Raw genomic sequence first — 6,964 nt, 5'->3', positions numbered from 1 at the left:
TTCATATGCATACCCTATCCGACCCAAAAATGTTCGCTAAACACGTTGTCGATAACAGTTTAAAAAAAGAAAAAATACTTTACAATCAAATGAAAATTTTTTTAGTAGGTCATGGAAAAAACCTTAAAAATCAAAGTCGAAAAAAAGTAAAAAAAAATGAATTTTTGTAGGCTCGAAAATTATTTTGTTCGGTATGCGTAGTGGAACTTTTTTTCCTGAGCCCAAATCCTATCGAAAAATCGATGGCGCGATATCGGTTAATAAATCGACCCAGTATAAGCTACATATCATTCAGCTCGCACTAAAATCTCCGTTCGTTGAAACTATCCTTTTCACAAGACAGGCTGACAAGACTGTGATTGGTGTTAGGTGTGAGGGTGCATCCAAAAAGATGAACAGAGGATTGTGGGATTTGAGCCCCGATTGGTTTTTAATTCAATTGTTGAGACCTGCAATCTTGAGGCCTAATCGGACTGCTATCTTCGAAGTCAGATATGTTTTTCCTGAGCAGCTTTTCATGCAAATAATACATTTGGTGTGAAGCAGTTTGGAGATATGAAGTTACCGGCTGTAAAATATTTTGAAAATTTCCACTATTTGCCAATTTGAGCTAGAATGACCCCTCGATCAAATTTGCTGCATACTTTTTTCATCATTTTCAATGGTCAACGTAGAAGTTGTTAATTTTTTCCGTGGAAAACGCTAATATTGTGGCATGTTGCATTATTTTTATTACAACACCTACAAATATAAATTATAGCTTATTGCAAAAAGCGTTTTTTTCTCCTTCTTATACGCTTTAGACTCAATGCAGCTGCAACATAAAAAAAAATCCAAACTGAAAATGCGGCGCGCAATCAAGCACCGTTTTTTCAAATCTATTCGTTGGTGGTCATTACCAATCGTCAACAATACAACATTTTGAATGAATATTCTTGATGTGGTTAACTTCGACTTTGATCAACGATGACCAACTGTTTTTTGTGCATTTACATGCAAAAGGCGTTAATTTGTTGCTGTTTGTAAATTGCTATGCCTGCTGAGATAGTTAGAATTATCCGCGGAGTAAATTATATGGCAGCTTGACGTGCTTGGTATCAAATTAACAGTGATACAGTTTTACTTACATTGTCCCGAACTTTGGTCGATTTTTGCGATCAAGCATAAAGTGTTACCACATTTAAACCATTTTTGCTAGGAGAATTTCATAAAGACACCAAGAAATAACCGTGAAAACGAGTGTTGGAAAACCATCAAAGCCGATATCGATAGGAACGATAGCTGGACACTGTTGGAGCCGTCGGTAGTTTTGTGAAACTATGTTGCTGTTATTATATTAACGACAAAGACACTGCTCGAAGGTTTTTGGTGTATGTTATCGATGTTGAAGGTTCTTTGTCGGATATAGATCCGGTATGTTCCTGTAACAAGCACCATTAAGATGTTAGCATGACCAACTCGGGAACGATTAATATGACCACATTAAACCCTCAATCGAGTTTCGATTGTAAAGGATTTAAGGAAATCACAAACCTTACAAGCGTAGTTACATTTTCGTTGGTGTGAGGTCTTAGCCGAACTTCCGGTACTGGGCCACCTCGGTAAGTATTTTTATCCTTACCAGAGTAAGGGTTGCTACTGTGGGGGATGGTTTTTTCCCCACATTTAACACGAGACCACTGAGCTCGCCTTGTCAGGCAGGTAGTCTCACTATCAAGGCAAGCGAGTAAAGATTTTGTTTTAATAAGAAGGAGAACTGAGTCTCAAACCATGCACGGGGAGCGGGAGTAATAGAGAGTCAGAAGGGCTTTGTCCAAAAATTCGAAATTTTTACTTATTAATTTGAAATTTTCCGCAAATTAAAAACACATTTTTTCAGAAATTGTTTACCTCACTTTAGGTATGCAAGTATTTTTTTCGGAGTGTATATATTTTAGTTTATCATTAAAAGTTTCAAGCCACTTACTTACTTAATTTTCCCTTAACCGTCTAAACGGTTATGGCCGTCCAACAAGGCGCGCCAGTCGCTCCTTCGCTCCGCCAACCGGCGCCAATTGGTCACTCCAATGGAGTCTAAATCGTTTTCCACCTGGTCCTTCTAACGGAGGGGGCCGCCCTATACCTCTGCTTCCATAGGCGGGTTCCGATAGAAAAACTTTCCTGGCCAGAGCATCATCCTTCATTCGCATAACATGGCCTAGCCAGCGCAGCCGCTGCGTTTTAATTCGCTGGATTATGTGGATGTCTGCGTTAAGCTCGTACAGCTCATCATTAAATCTTCTTCGGTACTCGCCATCGCCAACGGGTAGAGGTCCATAAATCTCTCGAAGAACTTTTCTTTCGAACACTCCCAAAGCCGCTTCATCTGCTGGTGTTATGGTCCATGCTTCTGCCCCATATAGCAGGACGGGTACGATAAGTGATTTGTAGAGTATGATTTTCGTTCGCCGAGAGAGGACTTTAATTTTAAATTGCCTACCTAGTCCAAAGTAGCATTTATTGGCAAGATTGATTCTTCGCTGGATTTCAGTGCTGATGTTGTTGCTAGTCTTGATGCTGGTCCCCAAATAAACGAAGTCTTTTACTGTTTCGAAATTATAGCTGCCAACCGTATCGTGGTTGCCAAGCCGCATATGCGCTGACTCTTTGCTCGATGACAGCAGGTACTTCGTTTTGTCCTCATTCATCATCAAACCCATCTTTACCGCTTCTTTTTTCAGTTTGGAGTAAGCAGAACTAACGGCGTGGGTGTTTAGGCCGATTATGTCATCAGCATATGCCAGTAATTTCACGCTTTTATAGAATATTGTTTTAGTGGGGTTAAGTTCTGCAGCTAGAATAATTTTCTCCAGCATCAAATTAAATAAGTCGCACGATAGCGGGTCAACCTGTCTGAAACCTCGTTGAGTTTCGAACGGCTCGGGGGGTCCTTCCCTATTCTGACTGAGCTGATGGTGTTGCTCAACGTCATTTTGCAAAGCCATATAAGTTTTGCGGGGAAACCAAATTCAGAAATAGCGGCATATAGGTAGCTCCTTTTCGTGCGGTCGAAGGCGGCTTTAAGATCAACGAAGAGAGTATGTGTATCGATCTTCTTTTCACGGGTTTTTTCCAAGATTTGGCGCATTGTGAAAATCTGGTCGATGATACCAAACCGAAGCCGCACCGATAAGTTCCAATCAGCCGGTTCACGGTGGGCTTCAATATTTCGCACAATACACTTGAAATTACCTTATATGCGATATTAAGAAGGCTGATTCCACGATAGTTGGTGCAGTTTGCAGTATCGCAATTCTTGTGGACTGGGCAGAGAACACATAGATTCCAATCGTCGGGCATGCACTCGTCCGCCCACATTTTGCGAAGAAGCTGCTGCATGCGCCTTACCAACTCCTCGCCGCCGTACTTGAATAGTTCCGCAGGCAATCCATCAGCGCCCACTGCCTTGTTGTTTTTCAATCTGGTTATTGCTATTCTAACTTCGTCATAATCGGGCGGGGGGACATATATTCCATCATCAACGATTGCGAGATCGGGCTCGTCATCTCTGCGCGGTGAATCGCTGCCTCCAATTAGGAGAGCAGGTAAGTGTTCCCTACATAATCTAAGCACCCTCTGGATATCAATTACAAAGTCGCCGTTTTCGTTCCTACAGGAGTTTGTCGCGGTCTTAAAACCTTCCGTATTTCGCCGTATTTTTTAGTAAAATTTTCTCGCGTTATTTCTGGTGGCTAGCAGCTCAAGCTCCTCGCACCCACTCCTTTCTGCTTCTGCTTTTTTCTTCCTGGAAAGGCGCCTCGCTTCCCTTTTCAACTCACGATAGCGTTCACCCACACTTCTTGTTACACTCGCTTTTAACGTAGCCCTGTAGGCACCGTCTTTTCTTTCGGTTGCAACGCGGAACTCTTCATCGTACCAGTTGTTTTCTGTGGCCGCCGGTAGCCAATATTTTCTTCGGCGGCAGTACGAAGTGCTTTGGAGATATGGTCCCACTGCTCCTGTATTCCTTCAGGCTAAGTTGGGCTCTCAGAGAGCAGGTGTAATAAAATAGTAAAATTATAAAACTAATTAGTGTTTAATTTAAAAATTCGTTCATCAAGTTTTACAATTAATTCGAAACTGAAAATTTATATCAAATATTTCAAAGCTTGCTTATTTTTCTTTGCCAAGAGCTCTAGATCAATTTACAGTAGATCAGTTTACAGTTGATTTGTTTACAGTCGGCCTTTCCTGATTAATTGATACGACCTCGTATCAGTTTACATCTTCTCCTTCGGATTCATCTTCTGCACAACATATATCATCAATTTCTGTTGGTTCACAGTAACGCTTTAATTTATCTGAAGCATAAACAGATTTATATGGTCGCTGTTTACGTCTACTTCCCGGCAAATCTTGGATTACATATCGGTCCCGATCGAGCACTTTACCAATTTCAAAGGGGCCTTTATAACGTGGTTCAAGCTTTCGTGAAAAACCTGTACATGGCGGTGCGTTCTCTGCTAGAACTAAATCACCTTCTTTATATACATGTGGTATTCGATGATGACTGTCAAATCGTTGTTTTGCTTTTAAACGTTTTTCATTGATTCGCATAGCAGCCTCTTTTCGAATTTGTTCTATATCACAATTTATTTGAATATCATCATTGAGAGCAAGAATAAGCTTATTTTTCAAAATATCTCGGGGTGTAAAATTGAAAAGTAATTCGTGTGGCGTTTTGTTAGTAGTTCCGTTTCGCATGGTATTGATAGATCATTGAATTTTGCTTAATTCATTATCCCATTTATCGTCTGCAGTCGTAGATGGTAAAAGCATTGACAGAACCGTTCGATTTGTACGCTCTGCATGAGCATTCGCACGAGGAGTTTGCACTGCATTTAAAATATGCTTAATAACATTTTCCTGACAATACTGTTGGAATTGTTTGGATGTGAACGCTGGTCCGCGATCAGTTACAATTCGTTCTGGTATTCCAACATAACTGCTGATTTCTTTCAACAGCTCAACAACATGCTTCGTTACGGTACCCTTTACTGCTCTGAGAATCGTGAATTTGGTAAACGAATCAACTACAACGAGAACATAATCATTACGCTTAGATGACTTCGGAAATGGACCTAAATGATCTAAATGAATCGTTTTAAACGGTATTGGTTCCATATCACTGAAATGATATTGACCTTCTTTCATACCACCATTTTTTTGTTGTACGCGCATTCAATGCAGGTTGCTATATACTTTTTAATATAATTTCGCATTCTTGAAAACCAAAAGTTCCTTCGAAGCTTCTCGTAAATTTTTTCAACGCCCAGATGACCAGATTTCACATGACAGTCATGAACTATCTGCCATTTTAACGATTTTGGCACAACCCAAAGACGTTGATTATTTACGATGCGATACAACCGTCCATTTGCGAGACAATAATCAACTTTAATTTGCTTATCGTTTTCGTGAACTTTTTTAACAATTTCCTTAATGTTGTCATCTTGAAGTTGCATACCAAAAACCCAGTCGTCTTCTTCAATCTCCACCTCATCTATTTTTAGTGAAGCAGTTTCGATGTCATTAGGCGGTTCATCTGGGTTTCGACTGATTGCATCAACATGTAACATACGCTGTCCTGATCGATGTTCTACTTCTATTTCAAAATCTTGTATACGTAACCACCATCGAGCGATTCGAGGAATTAATTCCTTTTTTTGCATGGCAGTTTTTATTGCACTACAATCAGTAACAACTTTGACGTTTTTGCCAGACACATAGTAACGAAATCTTTCAAGACTTTCAACCACAGCTAACGTTTCCAACTCATAACTATGGTATTTGCGTTCTTCTGTTGTTGTAGATCGAGAATAATAAGCAACAGCCTTCCAATCGTCTACTTCTCTCTGTAAAAGTACTCCCGCCAAACCTATTGAACTTGCATCGGTGTGAATTTGATGTTCTGCATTTGTTCGATATGCAGCTACTACTGTTTTATTAACCAAAGCAGATTTCAATTTATTGAATGAATCTATTTGCGCTTCTTTCCACTCGAAAATTTGATCTTTACGTAATAGCATTCGTAAAGGTTCGGAAATAACAGCGTAACATGGTACAAATTTTCGAAAATAGCCTGATAAGCCTAAAAACTGTCGAACTTCAGTTAAATTTCGTGGCTCAGGAAAATTTTGAACAGCAGCTGTCTTTACGCTTCCTGGACAGATTCCATTTGGTGTCAACTCATGACCAAGGAACTGTATCGATTCTTTTAAAAATTCACATTTTTTTGGATTAAGTGTTACATTCAAATTACGAAGTATTTGAAAAATTCGCTCAAGTTTCTCAAACATTTCAACAACTGAATTACTTCCGATGAGTATGTCATCCATATAATGCAACATATCACCCTTTTGCGTTTGTTCTTGAATTCGTGCCATTAAACGTTGAAAGACGGTTGGCGCATTCTTTAACCCAAATAGCATTCGCTTGAATTCATACAGACCTTCTGTCGTAATAAAAGCTGTATATTTCCGACTATTGGATTCGATTGGAATTTGATAGTACCCGCTATTTAAATCGAGTACGGAGAAATATTTATACTGCATGGCTTCATGCAGTCGTTCCTCTATATTTGGCATTGGATATACTTCTTTTTTTGTATGTTGATTTAATCACCTGTAATCCACGCACATACGATCAGTTCCATCTTTTTTCTTTACCATTATTACAGGGCTAGCAAATTCAGACTGAGATTCACAAATAATATCATTATCTAACAAATCTTTTATCATATTCGAAACCAAAATTTTTTTTGGTTCGGGAACTCTGTATGGACGTTGACAGATGGGCTCGCCACAATCGACCTCAATTTTCATTTCAATGAGATTAGTTTTACCAATTTCACTTAAATTTTCAGCAAAAACATCTCGATACTCTGCTAAAAGCTTCGTTAGTTGCAATTTTCTGTTATCGTACG

Source organism: Eurosta solidaginis, unplaced genomic scaffold, assembly GCF_040869045.1.
Source record: "Eurosta solidaginis isolate ZX-2024a unplaced genomic scaffold, ASM4086904v1 ctg00000492.1, whole genome shotgun sequence".
NCBI lineage: Eukaryota > Metazoa > Arthropoda > Insecta > Diptera > Tephritidae > Eurosta > Eurosta solidaginis.
Note: the sequence above shows the minus strand (reverse complement) of the source record.